We start from the raw sequence: 26953 nt of genomic DNA, 5'->3' as shown, positions 1-26953 counted from the left end.
GCACCACAGCGCTGGCCCCACGTTCAGTATATTCTAGTAATTTCATCTCCTTTTGCAAGCATAGGAGGCATTCAGAGAGGCTGGGTGGTCAGCTCTGGGAAATGGTGGCAAGGATTCTCTGGCTTTAGTACAGACTTAACAGATGACCTCACCCGCATCTCTAAGATGACAAATGAGACTTAGCCACTTAGAGAAAAGCATTGATCATTTACACACTGACCGTTGGGACTCACAAGTGCAATGGACCGCACCAATTCTGGGAGGTTTGAAGCAACATTAGTTGTAGCTGTGTGATCTTCCTCACACCTGCTGGCCAGAGGTGGAGTGCACAAAACTAGAATGCAAGGGCTTGTTAGAATCCTTATCATAAATAGAGATTTCATGAAGATGAAATACTAGGACAAGCAACAATCAATGACAGTAATGCTAAAAATTTCTGATAATTGCCATAATACATTTGGTTTTGAAAATAACTGCAAAAGTTGTAGATGTGTGTGCTGGTATCTATGTTTAATTCTCCACTACTCATTACTCTACATTAATGTTAACCAAAACCTTTTAAAAATATATTAGAAAACAGAATTTCAAACAAGCTCTGACCCTTATTAGCAGCCAGCTACAGGGCAGTATTTGTGGGGCATTTGTTAGTTAAACATGACTGACAATGGTGTGTGTATAGAAGTACCCTCATTTTACAGGTAAGTAAAGTCAGACTTTGTAGACGTTATTCACTCTTCACTCTCCAAGTTTGCACATCTAGATGACAGGATTGAGATGGAAAATCACAAAATCAATTTAAAACCTATATTCCTTTTTCATGACTATACATTGCTGCTAGTAGCATAAATCTGTTGAGCAATGAGAGGACTCTTATCGGTGAGTGGTGCAAATTAAACTTAAACCTAAGGCAGATATTAGAACATATTTTCCTTCTAAATTCTGTTGAGCACATTCATGCTCACATTTTCCTTTTGCCTTATAATTTTCAGTAAATTCTAGAGTAGTATAGTTCAGTAGGTAGAATATGGATTAGGCTTTGGACAAAATAAATTACTTTTGGAACTTACTGGCCAGTATTGAAATATCTAAGGCTGTTTCCTCATATATGAAAGAGAACTTTTCACATTTCATATAAGGACTAGAAATGATAAATGTAAGTTATCCAGCATAATATTGATATCTCAAAGATGGTAGCTGTTACTGTGGCTTATGAAATATTTCTGGCAGAGGCTTGAGCCTGCTATCAGCTTATTTGCTTTGGAACCCTAAATTGGTGTGCAAAGATTCCAGGACACAAATTTCAACCTGATCCCTTATCCAGACCTGGACAAACTTTTCAGGACATGCTATCAATGCAAGTCTCAACGATAGTGTGCATTTTTCAAGTCCTACAATAAAATGCTATTGTATTAAATAATTTATACAATTTACCTTTATCTGTGGACTCTGGTCCTTAGTAGCAGATTAGTAGAAAGATCTTCATGGAAAGACAGTGATCAAAGAAACAGAATATTCTAAAGATGTGCTTGTGGATTGGCACATCCATAAGTAGCACTGAACAAATAGGGGCTATTATTTCAGAGATGAGAAATCCTCAAGTCTCTTTAATAATGTAAAATGTAATTTATCATATGTACCTAAAAAAGTGATAATATGCTGTCTAGCACAAATTACATGCAATCAATTTTAATATTGCCAAATTATATCACGAACAGTAGTTTTTATATATGCACACACACAAATATATATACAAACTCAAAATTACCATCAGACACTTCATAATATTTCATACAAAATGTTTTTTCAAAATACAAAATATTTCATCAAAATGTTTTTCCTACCAAGCTCATTATGTTAGCATTTCCTTTTCCCCACCTTCTTCTGCTGAATGTTGCCTCGGCTGAAAATGAGTTGGGTTCCTATAAATGAATCATAATTTTCGAAAGAATATAGAATAATTTTGGAAGCATTACTTTAAGCTATTTGGTGAATGTTTTATTTTGATTTTTAGAAATAAAATGTTCCAAAGAAGCCTGAAAGTGCTAAAGTAAAAAAATGCAAAGTTTTGAAATTGGAAAAAGCAAACAAACACCTAAGGACTAATAAAACCTCCAAATTAATCAAACCAGAATTCAGAGATAGCAGTACGAGAGAGAATAATACATCTGAAGTCTTTCTCCTGATTTGTCTTCAAGATTAAAGCTGAATGAAAGATAAATAATACAGAGTGGACTAAATGAAATGAGTCTGAGAAATGTTAAGTAGGAGAAATCAAACCAAGAAAGATGATTTCAAATCAGAGATTTTCCTTGTTATTATCAACTATGTGTGTTCTTATTTCTGCTCTTATTTATGATGAACACAATGAAACATTTGTAGTTTTTCTTCTAGGGACAAATATTACTCAGATTATTATCTACCTGATAGTGGTGTAAAATGAACATTTTATATGCTATACCAGTTTTACCCCAGATTTGATATACTTCAATTTATAATAGCTTCTATTCTCATCTGTCAGTATAGAGTGTTGATCATATGGTGCGCAGTAAGGCAGACACAAGGTTTCCAAATGTCATGAAGTATTTTAGAAGCCTGAATTTTACAAAATAAAAAAAGTCACATGAGAGCCCTGTTGCTAGGCAAGTTGAGCCCAGCTGTGCCGAGTCTGTGACAACAGGGCATTCCATTCATTGCTCCACAGTGACCACCAGTGTTGCTTAGCAGGGGTGGAACCTATTAACCAAAATGCCACGCTAACAGACCTTTCTACAGATGCTTGAAAGGTGTAGACACAGAAAGCTGGGGATGAACACGTACTCGAAAATCACTCACTCTTTGGAGCCTAAATTCCCCCTACTTCTGTTTTAAAAACTATCAACTGCAGCATGAAGGATAGCACAATCTGTGTGGTCATTTTTTTCTTTATTGGGAAAGGAGGGAGCAGTCAATATCGCAGCACTGAAGAGTTAGCCTCACAGCTCATGAGAGAAAGAATGCGAACGGGCTAAAACAGTCTTGTGTTCATTGAAAATACCACTGACAAGACAGTTACTGTTACAATACATATAGAAGTTATTCACGTAGCAGTACTTTATCCCTCAAATATTTTGCACTGCCGGGAAGGCTATCAGGTGACTATTATATAATTGGCAAATTTTACCTGTTAAATGCGGAGTCCCAAGTCCCAATCTGGCTCTGCTACCAGCTGCATGGCCAAAGGAAATCACCACATTCTCTGGGTCTTTCTCCACTTGGCAAGGAAAGGGTTGAAGTTTCAGGTCTACCAGCCCTTTCTGTTCTCAGTTTTAAGAGACTCTTTATATTCTAGGGGACATATGAATTCAGTCATGTAACTTCCTATTGGAAGATGATTTCTGAGTGAGAATTGATGTGTATGTAGAAGATTCAATTACTTTTGTCTTTTATATGAAAAAGAAAGTAAAGTAAAATGGGCATTTATCTAAAAAGAAGTGGTATTTCCTGACATTTAAGGAAACTTTAAAATATGGAAGATTGTTTCTAAAATAATTTATTCTAAAAAAATTCCACATTTATGCATTTATCTATGAAGACAGATGAGTTATTTTGAAATGCTAAAGCTGTGTATTTTAACAGCTGTGAACACTCATCTTTGTTTCTTTTTTTCTTTAAGATTTATTTATTTGAAAGGCAGAGTTAGAGACACACACATACACATACACACAAAGAGAAATATATTCCATGTGCTGGATCACTCCCCCAAATGCCCACAATGGTTAGGGCTGGGCCAGGCTGAAGCCAGGAGCCAGGAGGCTCATCCAGGTCTGCCACATATATGTAGGAGCCCAACAAGTTGGGCCATCCTCTGCTGCTTTCCCAGGCACATTAGCAGGAAGCTGAATTGGAAGCAGAGTGGCTTGGACTTGAACCAGAGCCCATAAGGGATGCTGGCATCCACAGGTGGGGGCTTTACCCGATATGCTACAACATAAGCCCCATCACCTTTATTTCTTTTGAGAAGTATCACACGTGTATTTGTGTCCACGTGCCAACCATTCATGTACCGGTAACATGCTGCATGTTTGGGGAAGCCAACCTCCCTGAGGGCTCCTAATCATTTTCACCTAACCCCCCCTTTTTTTAAGAAACTTTTTATTTAATGAGTATAAATTTCATGAGTACATCTTTAAGAATACAATGAAAATGTGATCTCATATGCAAATAAAGTCTTTGCAAATGTAGTCAGCTTTGATGAGATCATAAAGGATTAAAGTGGACCAAGAACCAATGCAACTGGTGTCCTTGCAAGAAGAGGAAAATTTGGTAAACAGAATCAAGACACACAAATGAAGATGGAGGCAGGGATGGTAGTGGTGCAATTGCCAGCTGAGAAATCTCAAGGATTATCAGCAAACACCAGAACCTGAGAGAAAGAATTCTCTTAGAGCCTTCAGAGAGAGCTTGGCTCTGTTGACAGGGATTTCATACTCCTAGCTTCCAGAACAGTGAGAAAATAAATTTGTGGGCTTTTTGTCTTACTCTATTTTGATTTTTATAAACATTTTTAGTACACATTAACATTGTATATAGTTATGGAGTACCATATGATTCTTCAATACATGTATATGTTGTGAAATGGTCCATCAGAGTAAGTATGTCTCTCTCCTCAAATACTTCACATTTCTTTATAGTGAAATTAAAAATTCTATATTTCAGATTTTTAAATAGGGAAACACACAGTACATTAACATTATCTATAGTAACCATATTGTACAACAGAAACCCACAACTTCCCAACCCCTAACCATAATTTAGTAACTGTTAATCAATTTTTTCCCATCCCTTACTCCCCTCTTCTCTCCCCAGTCTACGGTAACCACCATTATCCTTTGACCTTTTGTGAGATCACTTGGTTTTAGACTATGCATACAAGTGAGATTATGTACTTAATTTTCTGTGCTTGTCTGATTTTACATAATGTAATAGCTTCCAGTTCCATCTATGTTGATGACAGTGACTCAATTTCATCCTTTTTATGGCTGAGTAGCATTCCATTGCATATATGCACCACATTTTCTTTATCCATCTGTCAGTGCATGGACACTTAGATTGGTTCCATTGCTTGGCTCTTGTGAATACTGCCGCCAAACATGGGAGTACAGACTGATTTCATTCCCTTGGGTATATATCCTATGGTGGAATTGTTGGATCATATGGTAGTTCTATTTTTAGCTTCAGAAGAAAGATGAGATTTAGTTACACCATTAGCTTTGGGGTAAATTCAAGCATTAAACTAAACTATACATATCTTGATTCTGCATTTTTGGCAACAATAAAACATTAATCATGAAAATCCAGGCATAGGACACAAAGTCTGATTTTATAGACTTATGCTTCAACTGCTATGACCAGGTCAGGTGGCGGGACTCCTTATTGTTTTGTTTTGATGTCTGCACTGATTTCTTTAGTTATCACCATGCTAAGTGTTGTTATGGAGAGAACAACGTTGGGGCTTCTGATCAATTTCACCAATGTGCTTCGTGACAGAATAAGATGACAAGCTGAAAACACAACCCCTACAAAGCCAACTGCATGTGGTGCTTGTTCCAAATAAATCACAGTTTGCAGTGCCACCATCAAAATTATATCACGACTGTGAAAAAGTTACCACTGGTTTGGTGGAAGTGATTTTGCTCAATTTTGGCTTATGTTTTCTCACCTCATCTGCTCCATACTTAGTGACTCTCTGTGAGGTCAGGGAATGGCTTCTCTCCTCCTTTCTCCTGCTCAGGTCATGTGAGATTACTCATCCAGCTTGTGGAGCCTGCATCTCTGAGAAGTACTTATCTCACCACCAACTGACATGCATTCCAGAGTGTTGCAGTTGACATTTATCAATTAACTGGATTCTCTTTTCCTGTATATTTCAACAAAGCATCAACTAATGCATCCAAGGGAAGAAAATGTATATTTCTAATTTACTCATATTTCCAAACTCTTTCTTCTTTTCACTTTCAAGCAAAAAAAAAAAACACTTTTTTTTTTTGGCATGTTTCTTAAATCTCTCTTTTTTTTTTAACTTTTATTTAATGAATATAAATTTCCAAAGTACAGCTTATGGGTTACAATGGCTTCCCCCCTCCCGTAACTTCCCTCCCGCCCGCAACCCTCCCCTCTCCCGCTCCCTCTCCCCTTCCATTCATGTAAGGATTCATTTTCAATTCTCTTTGTATACAGAAGATCAGCTTAGTATATATTAGGTAAAGTTTTCAACACTTCTGATTTTGCTTAGGTCATTCACACAGAAGAATTGGCTTAGCCTCTGTTGCTAGTGTAACATAAATAATGAAAAAGCGGTGAAATCCCTGTTAATTTTTCCTGATGATAAATACTTTTACTTTCCATATCACATCTGTTCTTATGTCCAGATCATATTGTCAAATTTCTTTGAAAACAATAATTGGAGATAAATTATTAAATCCAACATTTCCTTTTCACAAAGCTCAGTATTACCTTTTGGATTGAAGCTACCAGACATAAAAATTAAAAAAGCATCTCCAACCAACTTAAGGATGTTTTAAAAAGTCTTTGGTAGGAGCAGAAGTCTGATTCTCAGCTTCAGCTCCTGACTACAGTTTCCTGTTAATGTGAATACTGGGAGGTGGTGGTGATGGCTCAAGTGATTGGGTTCCTGCCACTTATGTGGGAGACCTGGGTTGTGTTCCTGGTTTTGAGCCTGGTCCAGGCACAGCCATTTTGGGCATCTGAGGTTTGATTGATTGGATGAAGTCTCTTTGTTTCTTTGTCTTTTTGACTCTCGAATAAATAAATGAGTAAATAAGTTTTTAAAACATTAGTATCCTAATTGGGTTGCTTGTTTATTTTATTATACAAGTAAAATAAGTTCACAAGGAAATTAGCAAGCTGAAAAAGAAAACCCAAAGATATTGCCCAGTAATAGCATTATTAGGTATTATATTTTCTTCTGAATTATTTGCATAAAAGAAGAACTTCAAAAAGTTTGTGGAAAAATGTAATTAAAAGGTAAATTTATTTTAGTACAAGACAATTTTGAAGTCCATGCATAGGTTTTTCCTAATATGCATTTTCCAAGACCTTTTTAAAGACCATTCTTATAAAAAGATTTCAACATTTTTTCATCAAAGCAAACTCAACTTTCAGTTCCATTTCCTGTAAACTTTTGAAACCTTTTGATTGAAGGAATAATAACTTATTAGACAATAAATCAGAGCTGTGTATTAATTATTCAAATACTACCAGCTTCTATAAACACTTTGCATGATCAGACTCAAGAGCAGAATGCTAACAGCACTGACTGGTAAGTAGTAAGTGAAAGGACAAACTCGATTGGTTTGAAATTCTCCAATTCCATGTCAGGCGGAACTGGTGACCTACTCATCATGCTTTATAGTTCAGTCCCCAGAGCTGAATCACTTTCTTGAGAGAACTATTTTTATTCTGTGATTTTTAGAGCACTTGACACAATAGGAAAGCCAGTATTGAACCCACTGCTGATGAAGAACAGTAAGGGGAAAAGGATTTTATACACGGAGTGAAGGAAGTTTGTAGTGAATGCACAATATGAAGCAGGCAGACATACAGCTCTCTTAGGTCAGTCGAAGATCATTTTCAAGCTCTTGAGAAGGGCTTCGTTGTGGTGCAGTGGATTAAGCTGCTGCTTGTGATACCAGCATCCCATATGTTTCGCTTCTGATCTAGCTTCCTGCTGATGCACCTGGGAAAACAACAGAAGATGATCCAAGTGCTTGGGTCCTTGCCACCTATGAGGACATACAGATAAGTTCCAGGCTCCCAGCTTCAGCCTGGCCTAGTCCTGACTGTAGTGACCATTTGGGTATTGATGCAATGGATGGAAGATCTCTCTCTCTTTCTCTCTCTCTGTCTCTTCCTCTCTCTCTCTCTCTCTCTCTCTCTCTGTCACTGTGCCTTTCAAGTAAATTAATCTTAAATAAAATAATAAGGTGCTGAGATAATACAGAGAATACCTGGCTGGGACATAACATTGACAACACACTTCACATTTGCATAATATTGATGGTGAACACTTAAAAATTTGATATTTACAGAACTCTGTGGCATATGTAACAATGAAGATACCCCAGTCTGGAAAAGAGCTATCCCAACTGTACACATAACCCATGGGTGGCAGGCCCCCCTGACTATGTTTTTTTAAGTTTGTCTGCTTCTCACCTAATGAGGAGCACTAAATGGTTGTACATTACTGAAGTTTGTGACCAGGGAAATTGTTGCTATCATGGATTCATGGACACCTCTACAGAACACTAGCAGCTGATTTATATGGTGCATTCATACAGAAATTTTACTACTTTATTATTACAAACGCATCATTTGCTAGATGATTTACCATTAATTATGAGAAACCATAACAAGAACCTGTAGGTATTTATACTAATAAATATATGTATGAATGTGTGTTTATGTGTGTGCATGATGGAATCTACAGAGAACAGATAGGGAGTAGCTACTACAGGATCAGAGAAGAGAAAAAGAAAAAAAAATAAAGAAAGAACCAAACTACATAAATTTGTTGCTAGCATTGTGCTGTAGCAGGTTATGCTGCCTCTCACAATGCTGGCAACCCATGTGAGCACCGGTTTGTGTTCCGGCTGCTCCAGTTCCAATCCAGCTCCTGCTAATGGACTGAGAGAAGCAGGAGAAGATGGTTCAAGTGCTTGGGAACCAGCACCCAAGAGGGAGACCTGGTAGAAGCTCCTGGCTTCAGCTGTTGTGGCCATTTGGAGCGTGAACCAGAGGATGGAAAATATCTCTATGTCTCGGTCTCTCTGTCTCCCTCACTTTTCAAATAAATAATAAATAAACAAATAAATCTTTAGAAAATGCTTTAAACGACCATGTAACTTTGTGAGTCAGTAGGTATTCGAGTGTATTCACCTCTGACAAAGGATTGCATTCTCAACCTGAGTTTGATTCACTTCAATCAGTACCAGCAATTTCTATTTGTATCTGGGCCACAAAGACAAGACAGCTGTATTTTTTCATACTTCTTCTCCCTAAGGAAATGCGGTGTATGAAGGAGATTTTTCCAAAAAAAGAAAAATCGATATTTAGAGGGCATTTTCATTTCAGAGAGGTGGAGATCAACCTAAGTCTAGAATGTCTGACATACAATGTTTTCCTCGTGGGACAGATTTTGGTTTCAATGAAATACATTTTTGTTTTTTGCTCCTTCGAATAAATAATCTTTACTTGTGGAAAAACTTTTCAAGGTGAAGACAGACCATGTATGGTCTCATGAAGCACCACCGTTCTCCAGCTGGTGTGAGAAGTTCCATTTGGAGTATTTGGTCTGATTCCGCAGCACAGTCCAATCACCATCTACTTGCAGACAATACAAGTGTAAATACATCTGTTACTTGTTTATGGAGTCTGAATTTAAAATAACAGAACACAGAAGGTTTGCTTTCATTATTTTCTGAGGTGAAGGATCTATTTTTAAAGCCCTCACTGAAGGTCATGTCATTTCTTGATCTCATTCAAACTCATTGCAAATGATTGTTTCCCTTCTGAAACCATTCTACCTCCTCCTGCCTTTAGGACATGCTTCTCTTTCTTTTATTATTGATTTGCACACTCATTCATCTGGTCCATTCCCACACCAGCCTTCTCATGATTGAAAGGGGGAGGTTGAATGACAGGTATGACCCAGGCATCTGTACTTTTGTGCCTGCATTATGGATGGGACTTGTCAACTGCTTGGAGTTTGCTATTTGTTACCTGAACACTTTAAAGCTAAGCTCTTTATTTTTGCTGACATTATTTTATTTATTTAGGCTTATTCTCACATTCTCTTTTGATACTTTGCTTTATGTATAACTTTCTTATTGCATAACTATGCTAAATTCTATAAATTTGTAAGTTGGCAATATTTTTCTATACTTTGAATTACATTTTAAAATTATAAACATAATATAAATTTATGGATTTCTGAAAAAGTTAAGTGGTACCAAAATTTGCAAAGTAAAATATAAGATTTTATACCTCTATTTCAAAGTCCCTTAATCATAGGTAGCTGTTGTAAATTCTTATCTATGATCTATATCTATCTCTCTATCATCTCTCTATCTGCATAAGAATAAACAAACTTGCATTATTTTTAACAGTGATTTGAGTATCTATTAATGGAAATACATGTGTGTATGTTTTCCATTTGAAAGTTTGGAAGAAGAGTTGACATTTAACCTAGCAGTTACGATACCCTTACCCGGAATACTTGGGTTTGACTCTTGCTTAAGGCTTCTGATTTCAGCTTCCTGCTAATGCAGATCCTGGGAGACAGTAATGATGACTGGAATGATTGCATTCCTGCTGCACATGTGAGATCTGGATTGTGCTCCCAGCTCCTGACTTTGGCCCAGCATAGCCGTGGCATTTGTAGGCATTTCAGTGAATGAGCTCATTAGAGCTCTTTCTGTCTACACCTCTCTCATTCTTTGTCGAATTAATAAAAAATGTTATAAAGTTTGGAAGATATTGACGGATGGCTTCCTAACACTAACATATAATTTATTAGAAGTTTATGGTATATGAAATAGCATATAGTGGGTTTAATTTGCTTTTGCTTAATTTTTGTCGGGATTAAGTATCTTTCTATGTACTTATTGACCATAGTTATTCCTTTCTTTGTAAAATATATTTTTTGTTTCATTTTTCTAATTAATTTTTGATCATTTTCTAATTGATTTATGGGAACTTCTTTTATACCAGAGATTAGATTTTGTCTTAATGTCATTTTTATTAATTATAATTTAAAAAATTTTGTGTTTAGTGTTAATCTCAGTATCCATTTTAAAAAATTTACATGGACAAGGCTTCAATTTTTGTTTTAGGGTTTTATATCACACCTACAAAAGACCTTCCCGATTTCAAAAGTCTGAACACATTGATAATCAATCCTCTCTGGATCTCCAGTGGCCTACTTCCTTCTCGCCCTTCCTCTTTTTCTACCAACTCTGCATCCCTCCCTTCTTCCTTCTCTCTTTTTTTTTTTTTTTTTAAAAATTTCCTTCTAATATTTAAAGGTTTGTCTCATCCAAAATTTATTTTGGCACAAGTAGAGGAATCATGCTTTTCCTTAAATGACTAACTAATTGTCTTCTACAATTTATTGAACTATCCATCTTTTCTTCATTCCTTTAAACTGACAAAATTTCAAAGATTTTAAACAATAACTTTGATGCTTTTTAAAGATTTATTTTATCTCAGCCTTTAAAGAATGCCTGTTCATATCCTTAGGAGGGCTCACTTCTTGGCTTGCAGATGGCTATCTCCTCACTGTGTCCTCACATGATGGAGAGGGAAAGCTTTTGGTCTCTTCCTCTTCTTATGAAAACACCAATCATGTCATGGCAGCCTTGTGCTCATGAACTCATTTAAATCCAAGTACTTCTCAAAGGCCTTGCCTACAAATACCATCATATTGGTGGTGAGGGTTTCAACATATGGAGTTTGAGGAAACATTCCATCCATAACATTTTTCCAGATGCATTACGCAAAGCTATCAATTATATTAAAGCAGAATTAAAGGTCTTATTCCCTTCCATCAAAACCTATTTAGCACACACCATATTCTAGTCAAGCTGCTCAGCAGATGAATTGGCCATGTCCTTCTGACAAGTAGCTCCTACTCTTTGTGTCAACAGGGGTATAACCCAACAGCTGCCAAATAACGTCTTCATAACTATTACAGAGCCATTAATTCATTAAGTCACCTCAACAAGATGCCTCTGGAGAACAGCATGTGGAATGGCACTCGGTGGTATCAGGGAAGGCACTTCCAGGGCACTGTGCTTTGCTGAGCCTTGGAGAATACCAAGGGGACTGTTCTAGGGCAGTGCCTTGGAGAATACCAAGGGGACAATTCTAGGGCAGTGTATCCCCAACATAATGACCTGCAAAGACTGAAGTGAATTTGCTTTTGCCCTGACAGGATCATTCTAATGATCAGATAGATGTCAGAGGTAAGTACTGCAAGAGATAGACAGTAGTTACTGAGAGCTCATGAGCTCTTCTGCTGGAAAGATTTCCATTGAATGTGAATATAAAATAGAACTTGAGTGACTTGAATTTTCTATTTAGAACTTTTTATTGCTTTTTTCCCAAGGTTTTATCATTAAAAATTTAAAAAACGATTTCTAGGAATAGTGATGAATACTTAAAGAATAACAAATTTCCGTTCTGTAGGATTTGAAAGGGTCTAATTCGGTCTGAGAAACGAGTAAGCCATATAAATATTGTATCTGGGTCAACAAACAGCTGTTCAGAAATATCTATGGTATTTTCTGTTTACTCTAATTGCCTTGGATAATAGTCGCTAGGCAACAGGACTGTTTGCCTCATCATGCAGAGTGGATGTTAGTTAAGTTGTTATATTATATAACACTTCAAGTCCTGCTATCTATTGCACAGATCAAGTCAAATGAATATAATCATGCAACAAAGCATGGAAGCATGGAATCAAATGACAGCAAAGCAGGTGAGTGAGTACTCCTTGCATTTTAAACGTCTTACATAAACACAATAGTAATATAACTCTGATATTCTGATTAAGATAATTTATAAAGCATTAAGGGAAAATAACATTACACACACACATCACACACACACACACACCTATAGATATATAATACTGAATATGTAGCTTGGCTGTGCCTGCAAATATCTGAGGAAACAAATGTGGATGTTCTAGAAACTACATTTCTCTGCTATGTCTGAAGCTGATAACTAGAAAAATTCTGGAAGAGTGCAAGATAGCATTTTAATTTTTAAATTTTCATTGAAAATAAGCTTAAAAAGGCCAACAATGACAATTATACTGCTTAATGAATTTCATACACTGAATGCACCCTTTTGACAGGCACTCAATTCAAGAAATGAAGTGTTATCCACAAGGGGACAGTTTCCACAGCATCACAGACTTAGAAGGGGAACATTTCAATGAGGCACAGGAAGCACAGAATGAATTAAAGACTCCCAGCCATGGTAGCTGGTTCCCATCTCTTCTCATGAATGCTAGCGGTGCTCACAATATTCATAAAGGACCACGGAGAGCCAATGAGAGTGTTTGTGGAACACCTCACTCTGATGCCACTCAGCAAACACCTGCAACTGCTGACTCTTCCAGATGAAAACCACAACCGGAGTGTTTTCAGGCCAACTGAGAACTCTCCAGCACTCGGCAGTTAATGTTACAATAGAGGATGACTCAAGCGAGGACTGGTCCGGTGTGAATGCTGTCATGTGTCTGGGTGGGGAAAAAGAACAAGGATGCAGTGGGATGAGAATAGCAGAAAAGGAAACAGACAAAGCCTCTTGTAGAAGTCTTCCAGGGTTCTAGAAGGGAGGGATTGCTAGCTTATAAAATAAAAAAGCACTGTCATCCCATTACCTGTAGTTTGTATACATGTTTTTGCTTATATTTACAATGACTGTTTCATGAGTTTTGTTTTTTTCAAATGCTCAATTTTTTCAAAATTTAAAATTTTGTTCAAGTTTTCAAAAGATGGTTTGGGGTTGCTTTCCAAAGTTCTCAATTAAAGACACTGTTTCTCATAGTGCTTGGAAGTTATACTTGAGTCAGGGAGGCCCATTCATAAGATATTTGCTGTAAAAAATATATAAGTAAAATGTGGATAAATAACATAAACACTATGCCTAGTAAGCAAACTGTCTGCTCTTGTTTGATATATACATGGTTTATATAGTAACAGCTCATAACAGATTTCTTGGGTTAAATCTACTTTATTTTTAAAATTTTGGCCCTGTAGAACAAAATATTCTTTGGCATATAAGACAAAGATATCAAGTCTGGGCAATTAGCCTACTGGTTAAGATGCCTAAATACACTCAGAGTACCTGGGTTTGGATCTTGGCTCTACCTCCTGATTCCAGCTTCCTCCTAGGGCAGATCCTGGAAGGTAGTGGTGGCGACAGAAGCAGTTGGGTTCCTGACACCCACATGGAGACCTGGTTGAGTTCTTGGCTGCCAGCTTTGGCCTTAGCCCAACCCTTGCTGTTGTGGGTTTTGGGGAGTGAACAAGTGGATGGGAGCTGTTTCTGTCTTTTGCTATTTCTTAAACAAGTAAATAAGTAAGTAAGTAAATAAATAAAATGTTAAAAACCACAAAGACACCAGGTACAAGAGCTACGCTTGTAGAAGGAATAAAGCTGTTGCATCAGAGAGAATATTTGGATCAGGCAAACACTTAATATATGAAGGAAAATGTGGTCATGTGTACTTAATTCTGTAACTCATGCAAAGTAAGATGGGCATTTATGGTTTAATTAAAGAAATATTGTCAAAAGTGGCTATCCTATAATTTTTATTTTTTTATTTTATTTTTTTCAAATATTTAAGATTTATTTATGATGAAACACTGAAATTCTTATATTTTAGTTTTTATAAATACACAGTTTATTGACATTATTTGTAGTCACCCTTGTGTGCATTAGAACCCCAGAACTTCATACTATTACCTGGTGATAACTTCATACTAGTTAATCAACCTATTCCCACACCTTCCTGCCCCCTTCTCTCCAAAGCCTCTGGTAACCACTGTCATAGTTTTAGTTTCTGTGAGATCACCTTTTAAAAAAGGACTCCACATATGAGTGAGATCATGAGATACTTGTCTTTCCATGCTTGGCTCATTTCACTTAACACATTGCCCTCTGGTTTCATCCATGTTGTTGAAAATGTCAAAATTTCATCCTTTTTTTGGCTAATATTCTATTGTATATCTTTATCACATTTTCTTTATCCATTCACCAGTTGATGGGCACTTAGTTTGCTTCCATTTCTTGGCTATGGTGAGTCTGCAGCAGTAAACATGGGAGTCCATTTGTCTCCTCAACAGGTTCATTTTATTTTCCTAGGATATATACCCAGTAGTGTAATCGATGGATCATAGGTAGTTTTATTTTTAGTTTTTGGAATAATCTCTAGGCTTTACTCCACAATGACTCTACTAATTTACTTTATCTCCAACAGTGGGACACATTCTCAGCAGCACTTGGGCCCTCTTTTACTGCTTTTCCAGGCCACAGCAGAAAGCTGGATCGGAAGTGGAGCAGCCAGGATTTGAACCAGCGCCTATGTAGGATGCCAGCACTGCAGGCGGAGGCTTTACCCACTATGCCACAGTGTCAGCCCTGCAATTTATTAATTAATGCATCTTTCATTTCCTTGGTTTTCTGTCTTTCTTTCTTACATATGATGAACCAGTCTTTCTTATTGTCTGTAAGGCTTTCCTTCCAGCTACAAGATACAGAAGACCCTTATGCAATCATGTAGACCTTCTATTGGTAACAGTGTGTGTTTTTTTTTTTCCAATGAAGTAGGTACTTTTATTTCTTTTTTTTATCTTCATTTTTTATTTATTTATTTTTATTTAGTGAATATAAATTTCCAAAGTACAGTTTATGGATTACAATGGCTTCCCCCCCACCCCGCATAATTTCCCTCCCACTTGCACCCCTACCACCTCACACTCCCTCTCCCATTCCATTCACATCAAGATTCATTTTCAATTCTCTTTATATACAGAAGATCGGTTTAGTATATATTAAGTAAAGATTGCATCAGTTTGCACCCACACAGAAACACAAAGTGTAAAGTACTGTTTGAGTACTAGTTATAGCATTACTTCACATTGGACAACACATTAAGGACAGAGATCCCACATGAGGAGTAAATACACAGTGACTCCTATTGTTGACTTAACAATTTGACACTCTTGTTTATGGCGTCAGTAATCTCCCTAAGCTCTAGTCATGAGTTGCCAAGGCTATGGAAGCCTCCTATGATTTTTATTAAGCTATTCAAAATAAGTTTTTGTTTGCTTATCAATGTTTGGTTATGTTAAGAATTTATTACTATCATTTAGAACATAATTACCCTTTAGAGGCACGGAAATTCACTCTGTGTTAGAGCAGAAACCTTAATTATCTATACTAAGAAGACATGAAGAAATTACATGTTAAAGCAGTAATTACAGTACAAAGGAATATAGTATCCAATGTTTTTAACATTTTAATTTTTGCTTTTAGTTAACATAACAATGTATTTCAAGACATTTCTGTAAAAGAACACTCTTAAATAATTAAGATTTTAACAGGGCCACTGGCATAAATTTGAAATTGGAATATTAATAAATAGGAATTTTTATGTATAAATCAAGTACAATTTACAAATTATGTAATTTTATTTCTTTGACTTATTGAAGTAAATTCAAATAATTATGAATCTATATACATAATTGAGATATTAGAGAAAACAGATGCCTAAAATGTCAGATTAAAAAGTGTGTTGCTTGGCCTTATTTGAGCTCTGCTAAACTTGGTCACGGTTTCATGACATTTCTTTCTTTGCTCTTTCTCTTATTTTTCTTTCCTTGCCCCCTCCTCTCTTCTCTCCTTTCCTACCCTTCCTGTGCTTTGCTTCTCTTCTCTCCCTCTCCAAATTTTTATCTATTTATCATTTTTGGCATTCTGTTGCAGTGAAAGATAAATCATGCATCTTTCTCAGTATCTCTCTGGCTTTGTGTTTGTTAAAGAGTAAAGTCTGCACGAGCAAGACTCTCTGCCACTCTGTGCCACCAAGAACTTGTGTCAAGGAGGTGTCATCAACAACCCTACCAGGCCCCAGTGTGCAGTATATCAGCTAAGGAGTATTGACTATGAATGGTTTTTTGAAATATAAACACCAAATTCTCAGTAAGCCAACTTTAAGATGCCTATGAATCTAATCCTTGCCTTGAATCTAAACATAAATGTGATGATGTCTAAGAAAACTTTATTATGTGTATGTACAGAAAATGCTATGATGGGAAGTTTTCCTTTGCTTCAAGAAGGTGTTGTTTAAACTGTTAAGTGGGACTCCTTTCATTCAGAATGACTAAGAGCTCCCACCTAGAAGATAGTTGCATGTAGCAGTTAGAGCATATGTAGGAATGCCATCTAATCAGAGACAACACTCAAATAAGACATTGCAGCTAAACCTTGTTCATCAAGGGCCACCATCCACCAGAGCAGAATCAGACCTCATGGTCTCCTCACAGCTTGGTCAGTTCTGAATTGATCTCTATCTCCCTTACAGAACTACAATGGACGCCTTTCTCTTCAAGACATCAAGACATTCTGCCCTACATCAGCAAATTGCTTTCTTCATCTCAGAATCCCCCTGTGTCTGCTGAGTATGAAAGGCAAGATTGCCAATATGAGCATATTCAATCAGGATGGCTGGAGGGGGCGGTGAACCTGCACCTGCTGGATGAAGAACTAGAGGTGGCAAACTAGTCCTCTGGGCCATAAATTAAGATACCTACAGAGTTCCAGGTTTGAGAATGAGTTTTTAGGAAGTATTTGCCTTTCATTTAAGCCTCTTCTCTGCAGTCTTGTTGAGTGAAAGCAGTGAATTTTTAATTATCTTGTGAAAATATATCCTCGGTAGCATTTTTGTCAGTTAAACTAAGGTTAATTACTTGAATTTACTTGCTTGTACTTGAATATATTCATGTTGGCCTTGTTTAGCAGGCTTGAGAGTTTACTTTTTATAAGACTGACTCTGCCATGTTTAAAGCAAGGTCACAGGCAGAAGTTCTATATTTAATTGACCAACCATAGTGCTTTTAATTGCTCCCTCTAGAAAGAAAGGCTACCAGAAGGAAAGCGTCATGGTTTTATGTTAGCCAGAAAGAAAATTTCATGACTTCGTAGCGGGATATCTAAATCACACATAATCATGCAGTGACAAAGGACAATGGGGTCCCCTCTTTGCATGCTTTATTCTGTCATACCCACTTCTTGATGACAGCCATCCCATCACTCACTGCAAGGAGACCACTTAATCTGGAAACATCAACGAATGTACAATGAAGAGGTTGCTGATGTTATAACACATGATAAATAATAGACAAATATTGCTAGACTGTATGGCCACCCTCTGTAACGAACAGCTCTCCAAGTATAATCAACACTATTTCAAATGTTCTTAAACTCAGCTATGGGTTTTCAAGACATAATCTTATTTTCTGTTTCTACTTTTGTAAATGTCACGTGTAACTTTTTTTTTTAATTAGAGGGAACATTTGGGATACATGTTTAAATCAAGAGATTCATCTTTTTTTTCTGAATGTCTAAATAATGCATACCTATTATGAGGAAATTAGATATGTTCAACATATGAAGAAGCAGGGGAATGGAATCTCTGCTAATGAATTATCAGGTAATAATCACCACTTCTATGTGAGCATATCTTCAGTATTTTCTTTTGAATATATTTCTCATCATCTAGAATATATTTTACATAAAATTTTATTTTTCTTGACAATAATTATAAACAATTTTGCTTATAATTTGCTTATAATTCAAGTTCTTCACATATTTTTTAACTCCTACAGAATTTTTCATTTCATGGTTAATTTTATATTTAATTATTTTTAATTTTATATTTAATTATTCTTTTAAATATTTATCTAGTATTGAACATCTAGCTTGTTTTGGATATTTCACTCATAACTAACACAGAAATGAACATTTTTTTTTTTAGTTCTACACATTTTTTTTAATTAAACTTTTATTTAATGAATATAAATTTCCAAAGTACAGCTTATGGGTTACAATGGCTTCCCCCTCCCAAAACTTCCCTCCCACCCACAACCCTCCCCTTTCCCGCTCCCTCTCCCCTTCCAATCCCATCATGATTCATTTTCAATTCTCTTTATATACAGAAGATCAGTTTAGTATATATTAGGTAACAATTTCAACAGTTTGCCCCCACATAGCAACACAAAGTGAAAAAAAATACTGTTGGAGTACTAGTTATAGCATTAAATAAGAGTGTACAGCACATTAAAGGCAGAGATCCTACATAATATTTTTTTAAAAATTAATTAATTTTCTATGCCATTTCCAATTTAACACCAGGTGTTTTTTTTTTTTTTCATTTCCAATTATCTTTATATACAGGAGATCAATTCAGTATATAATTAGTAAAGATCTCATCAGTTTGTACCCACGCAGAAACACAAAGTGTAAAAATACTGTTTCAGTACTAGTTATAGCATCACTGCACATTAGACAACACATTAAGGACAGATCCCACATGGGATGTAAGTACACAGTGACTCCTGTTGCTGACTTAAGAATTTGACACTCTTATTTATGGCGTCAGTAATCTCCGTAGGCTCTAGTCATGAGTTGCCAGGGCTATGGAAGCCTTTAGAGTTCGCCGACTTTGATCTTATTCCAATAGGGTCATAGTCAAAGTGGAAGTTCTCTCCTCCCTTCAGAGAAAGGTACCTCCTTCTTTGATGGCCCCGTTCTTTCCACTGGGATCTCACTCACAGAGATCTTTCATTTAGGTCTTCTTTTTTTTTTTCCCCATGGTGTCTTGGCTTTTCATGCCTACAATACTCTCATGGGCTCTTCAGCCAGATCCTAATGCCTTAAGGGCTGATTCTGAGGCCAGAGTGTTGTTTAGGACATCTGCCATTCATTGACTCTGCTGTGTATCCCACTTCCCATGTTGGATCTTTCTCTCCCTTTTTGATTCTATCAGTTAGTATTAGCAGACACTTGTCTTGTTTGTGTGATCCCTTTGTTTCTTAGACCTATCCGAGCCATCGAATGTGTACTGAAATTAATCACTACGACTAGTGAGATGGCGTTGGTACATGCCACCTTGATGGGATTGTATTGGAATCCCCTGGCACATTTCTAACTCCATCATTTGGGGCAAGTCTGATTGTGCATGTCCCAAATTGTACATCTCCTCCCTCTCTTTTTCCACTCTTAAATTTAACAGGGATCACTTTTCAGTTAAAATTTAAACACCTAAGAATAATTGTGTGTTAATTACGGAGTTCAACCACTAGTACTAGAACAACAACAACAACAACAACAACAAATACTAAAAAGGATAAAGTATTACATTGTACATCTAAAGTCAGGACAAGAGCTGATCAGGTCATTGTTTCTTATAGTGTCCATTTCACTTCAACAGGTTTTCCCTTTGGTGCTCAGTTGTCGCCGATCAGGGAAAACAAATGATATTTGTCTCTTTGGGACTGGCTTAATTCACTCAGCATGATGTTTTCCAGATTCCTCCATCTTGTTGCAAATGCCCGGATTTCATTGTTTTTGACTGCTGTGTAGTATTCTATGGAGTACATGTCCCATAGTTTCTTTATCCAGTCTACTGTTGATGGGCATTTGGGTTGGTTCCAGGTCTTAGCTATTGTGAATTGAGCTGCAATAAACATTAATGTGCAGATGGCTTTTTTATTAGCCAAATTAAGTTCCTTTGGGTAAATTCCAAGGAGTGGGATGGCTGGGTTGTATGGTAGGGTTATGTTCAGGTTTCTGAGGAATCTCCAGACTGACTTCCATAGTGGCTTAACCAGTTTGCATTCTCACCAACAGTGGGTTAGTGTCCCTTTTTCCCCACATCCTCTCCAGCATCTATTGTTGGTAGATTTCTGGATGTGAGCCATTCTCACAAGGGTGAGGTGAAACCTCATTGTGGTTTTGATTTGCATTTCTCTGATGGCTAGTGATCTTGAACATTTTTTCATGTGTCTGTTGGCCATTTGGATTTCCTCTTTCGAAAAATGTCTATTGAGGTCCTTGGCCCATCTCTCTCTCTCTCTTTTTTTTTTTTTATACAGAAGATCAGTTTAGTATATATTAGGTAAAGATTTCAACATTTTGCCCATATAGCAACATAAAGTGAAAAAACTACCATTGGATTACTAATTATAGCATTAAATAGCAATGTACAGCACATTAAAGACAGAGATCGTACATAATTTTTTTTTCAAATTAATTAATTTTCTATGCCATTTCCATTTTAACACCAGGTTGTTTTTTTTTTTTTCATTTCCGATTCTCTTTATATACAGAAGATCACTTCAGTATGTAATTAGTAAAGACCTCATCAGTTTGTGCCCACACAGAAACGCAAAGTATAAAAATACTGTTTCAGTACTAGTTATAGCATCACTTGGCTTTAGACGACACATTAGGGACAGATCCCACATGGGGTGTAAGTACACAGTGACTCCTGTTGCTGATTTAACAATTTGACACTCCTGTTCATGGCGTCAGTAATCTCCCTAGGCTCTAGTCATGAGTTGCCAGGGCTATGGAAGCCTTTAGAGTTCGCCGACTTTGATCTTATTCCGATAGGGTCATAGTCAAAGTGGAAGTTCTCTCCTCCCTTCAGAGAAGGGTACCTCCTTCTTTGATGGCCCCGTTCTTTCCACTGGGATCTCACTCACAGAGATCTTTCATTTAGGTCTTTTTTTTTTTTCCATGATATCTTGGCTTTCCATGCCTGCTATACTCTCATGGGCTCTTCAGCCAGATCTGAATGCCTTGAGGGCTGATTCTGAGGCCAGAGTGTTGTTTAGGACATCTGTCATCCTATGAGTCTGCTGTGTATCCCACTTCCCATGCTGGATCTTTCTCTCCCTTTTTGATTCTATCAGTTAGTATTAGCAGATACTTGTCTTGTTTGTGTGATCTCTTTGACTCTTAGACCTATCAGAGCTTGGCCCATCTCTTAAGTGGGTTGTTTGTTCAGTTGTTGTGGATTTTCTTGATTTCTTTGTAGATTCTGGTTATCAACCCTTTATCTGTAGTATAGTTTGCAAATATTTTTTCCCATTCTGTTGGTTGCCACTTCACTTTCCTGACTGTTTCTTTTGAAGTACAGAAACTTCTCAACTTGAGAAATGAACATCTTTCTATGTAAAATTTTCCAGTACAAAACATATGGGTTGCAGGTGGGAGGGAAGTTATGGGGGGGAAAAAGCCATTGTAATCCACAAGCTGTACTTTGGAAATTTATATTAACTAAATAAAAGTTAAAAAAAGCAAAAAAATGCATGTATTTTTAAAAATTTATTTTATTATTACTTATTTGAGAATGAAGAGGTAGGGGGAGAGAGAGAGAGAGAATCTCCCATCCTCTGGTATATTCCTTAAGTGCCTGCAACACCCAGGACTGGGCCAAGCCAAAGCCTGGAGCTGAGAACTCAGTCTGAGTCTCCCTTATGGACAGCAGGACCCAAATACTGTCACTGCTGCCGTCACTGCTGCCTCCAACAGTGCGTATTAGCAGGAAACTGGAATCCGGAGCTGAGTTGGGACTCATGTATTCTGATAGAGGATGTAGGAAATTCATGTTTTTTTTTTTTAACATAGTTTTTTTTTTTTTTAAGATTTCATTTATTTATTTGAAAGGCAGAATTACAGAGAGGCAGAGGCAGAGAGAGAGAGAGAGAGAGAGAGGTCTTCCATCTGCTGGTTCACTCCCCAAATGGCTGCAACTGCCAGAGTTGGGCCAGTCTGAATCTAGGAGCCAGGATCCTCTTCCGGGTCTCCCACGAGGGTGCAGGGACCCAATGACTTGGACTGTCTTCTGCTGCTTTCCCAGGTCATAGCAGAGAGCTGAATGGGAAGTGGAGCAGCCAGGTCTTGAACTGGTGCTCATGTGGGATGCAGGAACTTCAGGTTGTGGCTTTACCTGCTATGCCACAGTGGCGGCCACCACATGGTGTTTTAACTACTATGCTAAATGCCTGCCCCCCATCATATCCATATTCTTAAGGCTCTTATGTTTCCAGTAAAGTTGAATGAATTTATGGTACTACTAATATTAATACAGATAATACAAATACTATTAATATTGAAAATGATACAAATGGTGAGAATAATATATTTGCAAAAATGTATAAATTTGTTGTCAAAATAATGTCCATTTAATTTGATAGGTTGAACACTTTTTTCTTAAATGTTTTTGATACTTATATTTGCTCACCTTTGAATTGTTTGTTCATATCTTTTGCATAATGATATTTTGTTCATCATTTACCAGTTTAAATTAAAAATGCAACTCTTTGCCAAATTTATTGAAAATGTTTACCCAGTTTTAGTTCCTTCATTTCATTTATCATATTTTTAGATACACATCTAAAATTTTACATTTCTATAAAATTTTACATTTTCAGAAAATCCAATTTACAGAGATTTTCCTTTGTGGCGCTTCTAGTGCTTTCAAATGAACAGAATCCTCCCCATCCAACATTAGATAACTATTCATCTCTTTTAAAATTAAATTAAATTAGAATTTTACATATAAGCATCGAATACTCTATAACTGAGTTTGGGAAGTGTTTTAAAAGCAGATTTGGAATCTAGACTGAGGTCTTTAAACCTGTGCAAAAAATAATAAGTAACACTACATTTCCGACCATGCCTAATGATTCTGGCCAAACGTTAAACCTCATCTAACCAAGCGGATATTATCTACGTTAGACTGTAAAGGGCCCAATTACGTTTGCAGTCTCCAGCTCTCTGGCAGTGCAACGCGCTTTGAAGTACAGTAAGGGGAGGGTGGTTATCAGGTGCCCTGGCTGAGTCCCATTCCTCGGCTTGTTTTGCGGTCGTTGTACTTGATTTGAGAAGGAAGCTCTCTGGATGTTATTGAGCAAGTGGAACTCACCCAGAGGTGGGGCAACGGTCACCGTGCTTGCTGACATGGAATGAAGCTTAATTTTCTGAAGAAGCCACTGTCACTGATATGAAACGGCATTCTACTGACATTTTCTCCCCAGAAGCTGGTGCTGTTGCCTGAGCTCCGAAATGCAACCTGAGGCGCAGTGGGCAAGGGCATCCACAGGGGTGAGGAATAATGAATCATCTGGGTGCCAGCATCTGTTTCAAGTTCAAAATTGATGGCCTGCTATTTTTCAAAGGACTTCTGCCTTGTCAGAAAGGAGTAATTAGCTTCTGCTTTAGGAATTTGACCCATGTTTTCACTTTTCTACCTTATAATTGAGAGTGCAGTGGTGAAAGTCTCAAAAATTATTTTGAATCAGTGAGAAGGACATCAACTTATTTGCATGCTGGAATCATCCCCCCCCCCCCCCCCCGGAAACTGAAATCAATTTAACAGGAATTCCAGAGGTGCAGGCACATTTCGGATGATCGTCACTGAAGATGGTGTTTTGATGTGACTAAATTTATGACTTTATGACTCACACCATGAGGCTTTTCTTTTCATTGTAAGATGAAGCCCAACCTCTGAAAACCCCCTCCCCCAGCCATGGCCAAGGTTATCGAATGCCTATTGTGCATATGGTACAGGAGTGGGAAGTCGTCCCAGCCAGGTAACGACAGCATCATTTTCTGGTGAACTTCCTGTTACAGTGGATTTCCCAGGTAGGCAGCAGGAGTACAATACATTAATGGACAAAGTAAACTTTAAGCATAGAAGGCTCTTGAGTATTTGGATAGAAAGTAAAATGTACACTTGATTATTCAACCTCTTATAAATAGATGCGAAGTGACATGCAGACAAATATTTGTGTCGATCTATTGGTTCTTTTTTTTTTTTTAAAAAAAACTTTTATTTAATGAATATAAATTTCCAAAGTACAGCTTATGGATTACAATGGCTTCCCACCCCCCCATTAATTTCCCTCCCGCCCGCAACCCTCCCCTTTCCCGCTCCCTCTCACCTTCCATTCACATCAAGATTCATTTTCAATTCTCTTTATATACAGAAGATCAGTCTAGTATATATTAAGTAAAGATTTCAACAGTTTGCACCCACATAGAAACACAAAGTGAAAAATACTGTTGGAGTACTAGTTATAGCATTAAATCACAATGTACAGTGCATTAAGGACAGAGATCCTACATTATGTGGCTGTAGTCTCCAAGTGGCAGAATTAAAGCTATTTTTTTATTGAGCCTAATGTTGATTGACAGTTCAACTTTTTGCAAAAAGACCAAACCACTGAGGGTCTCGAGTAATGAGTTATCTCTAGAATGTTTAGTCCTTCTCTAATATTTGCTGTATTTAATCCAATTCAAATATCTTTTTAAAAAGATTTACTTAGTTGAAAGGCAGAATGAAATGCTCAGAGTGCAGGATAGAAACCTTGGTTCACTGCTCAAATGGCTACAATGGCCAGGGGTGGGCCAAGCCAAAGTCAGGAACCTGGAACTCCATCAGCCTCTCCCTTGTGGGAGCAGGGGCCCAAGCACTTGAGCCTTCATTGACTGCTTTCCCATGTGCATTAGCAGGGAGCTTGATCTGAAGCAGAGCAGCCAGGACTTGAAGTGGAGCTCTAATATGGGATGCCAGCGTCATAATTGGAAGCTCACCCTACTGTGCCACAATGCTGGCCCTCCAAGCTTAAATATCTTAAAAATATTGCTGAGAATCCAGTTTGTGAAAGAAAAATGCTAAAGGTTCAAAATATTTGACAATTTTGCTATTTGACTTCAATTACTATAAAGTCCATTTTATTAAGTGCTAGTAAAACTTGCTCTGAGGGATTGCTGTAAGCCAGGGTTTAAATACTAGCAGCTGCAACTTAATTTATAGGCTCAGGACAGAGAACTTGCCTGCAGATGTCCATATGATTCATCGTTCACCTTGTGCCCTCTTTCTTGGTGCTGTCATATATGTAGTACCACTCTAAGTGGTCCAGAGAAGTTAGGGAACTGCTCCCAGTTGAGTGCCAACGTAATCCACCAGCAGGAAAAGTCTTTTTCTACTTACTATTCTAGCAGTTGATTCATCGGCCTTGCTTCAGTAACTTGTTGAACATGACAATTTGATTAGATGAAAGCATTCTCTTGCTTTTGCCATAGTTGTTACCTTAAAAGAAGTAACGACAGCAAAAACCTAAATTTTGATTATATACTCTATTGGGATAAGCTGAAAGTAAGAATATGGGTTGGTTTGTGTGTGTTTTTTTTTAATTGAGTGTGGAAATTGAAGCACATAAGATCTAATTTTGGGGGGCAGGAATTTTGATCTAGTGGGTAAAGCTGCTGCCTGCAATGCCAGCGTCCCATATGGGTACTGGTTCAAGTCCTGGCTGCTCCAATTCTGATCCAGCTCCCTGCTATTGTGCCTGGGAAAGCAGTGGATGATGGCCCAAGTCTTTGGACCCCTACCACCCGTGTGGGTGACCCAAAGGAAGCTGCTGGCTCCTGGCTTTGATCTGGCCCAAGCCTAGCCTTTGCCACCATTTGGGGAATGAATCAGTGGAAGATTCTCTCTCTCTCTCTCTCTCTCTCTCTCTCTCTCCCCCCCCCCTCTCTCTTACTGTACCTTTCAAATAAATAAAAATAATCTATAAAAATGTCTAATAGTCTAGGCTCAAGATTAAATTTAAATTGACTTACAAATTCAATGGAAGTGAATTCAGTGGAACTGGGATTAATATAAAAATGCTATTTGTCTCTTTCAAAGGATACCTGGGAGACAAATGTGAAAGTCAGCTTTTACCAATTTTCTATAGTTAGTAGTAATATGTGTTTGTAATTGAAAAATCTCTGAGCATTTAAAAGAAGATAATTCAATTTATCTACCAAGAAAATAAAATCTTAGGAATAAATTTACCCTAGAAGGTAAAAGACTCAAACACTGAAAATTATAAAGCATTGATGAAAAGAAGTTAAACCAAACACAAATTAATGGGGAAAAAAGATTGTGTTCATGGATTGGAAGATAGTGCAGTCGAAATGGTCATACTACCCAAGGTGGTCTGCAGATTCAGTGCAGTTTCTGTCAAAATCCCAGTGTCATTTTTCACAGAAACAGACACAATAATCTTAAAATTCATGTGGAACCACAAAAGAGAAGAGCCAAGGCCATTTTGAGCAAAACTGGGACTGGCATACTTCCTTATTTCCATAATCAAGACAGTAGAGGCATGAAACAGACATATAGACAAACAGGAAAGACCAGAGAGCCCAGGCACATACTCATACGTGCATGACTTCCACAAGAATGCCGAGAGTACACAGTAGCAAAGGGATAGTCTCTTCAACAATGGGTGTGGTGAAATTGGTACCTGCCTGCCAAAGA

This window comes from Lepus europaeus, chromosome 3, assembly GCF_033115175.1.
Source record: "Lepus europaeus isolate LE1 chromosome 3, mLepTim1.pri, whole genome shotgun sequence".
Taxonomy (NCBI): Eukaryota; Metazoa; Chordata; class Mammalia; order Lagomorpha; family Leporidae; genus Lepus; species Lepus europaeus.
Note: the sequence above shows the minus strand (reverse complement) of the source record.